Below are 1,243 nucleotides of genomic sequence, written 5' to 3'. Positions count from 1 at the left end.
CCCTTTTTATCTTATCTTGGTAAAGTATTATGCTATTAGAAACGCACACACACATATACAGTGCAAACTCCATTGGCCCGTGTGTGGCCCACGAATGCCACCTTGTGTTGAAACAGCCCAAATCCCCGGAATCCTAGATGCTCTGGTGATAACTTTGTGATAATGATGATGATGATGATGGTATTTGAGCGCTTACTATGTGCAAAGCACTGTTCTAAGCGCTGGGGAGGTTACAAGGTGACCAGGTTGTCCCACAGGGGTCTCCCAGTTTTAATCCCCATTTTCCAGATGAGGTAACGGAGGCCCAGAGAAGTGAAGTGACTTGCCCAAAGTCACACAGCTGACAGTTGGCGGAGCCGGGATTTGAACCCATGACCTCTGACTCCAGAGCCCGTGCTCTTTCCACTGAGCCACGCTGCTTCTCCAACATCATTAATAAAACAAGTAGAACAATAAATATGTACAAATATACACAGGTGGGAGGGAGTAGGGGTGATGGGGAGGGGAGCAGAGGAAAAGGGGGGCTCAGTCTGGGAAGGCCACCTAGAGGCTAGGGGGGCTCTGAGACCACAAGCCTGGGAGTCAGAAGGGCCTAGGTTGTAATATTAATAATTATGGTACTTGTAAAGCGCTTACTCTCCTGCTCTGAGCCGGTGAGCTCTGTGGTCCAGAGCTTGTTGCTGGTGTGAACCAGACTACTGCAGAGACTAGTCTTTTGCAGCTCCAGAACACCCAGTCTGGCTACTTGCTCCAGTTCTGAGCAACAGCTGGTCCCCTGCTGGATCCCAGGAGGATGGGATAGGGGTACATCCTGGGGTAGGGTGGAGAGCAGGGCTGGGAACTCCTTAGGGGTGGTGGCTCAGCACCCCACAACCCTAGGTGAGCCGGCTCGCCCAGCGCTGCCACCCCTGTGCCAACCAGTTGCCGAGCTCCATGACTGCAGGCAAAGTTCCCTCCCTTCCTCTGGGGAGGGACACACCAGCCACCTCGCTCCCAGTAAGCACCCCACAGGCAGCAAAGGAACTTGCTCCAACCCTCACCCCTAGGAAAGCCGTGGGCCTCTCGGAAACGCTGCTCGGTTTCAGGGACAGGATGGGGTTGGGCAGCGCCCAAGCAGCCCACTCTCCCCCTCAGTGCCACCAGGTCCTCCAGGCTTCCGTTCCCCTCAGCCCAGGCACCAGCTGTGCACTCCCTCCCAGGACTATCTGGAGGTGTCCGCCCATGCACCCTCTGACTCCTGGCC

This window comes from Tachyglossus aculeatus, chromosome X1, assembly GCF_015852505.1.
Source record: "Tachyglossus aculeatus isolate mTacAcu1 chromosome X1, mTacAcu1.pri, whole genome shotgun sequence".
NCBI classification, from domain to species: domain Eukaryota; kingdom Metazoa; phylum Chordata; class Mammalia; order Monotremata; family Tachyglossidae; genus Tachyglossus; species Tachyglossus aculeatus.
Note: the sequence above shows the minus strand (reverse complement) of the source record.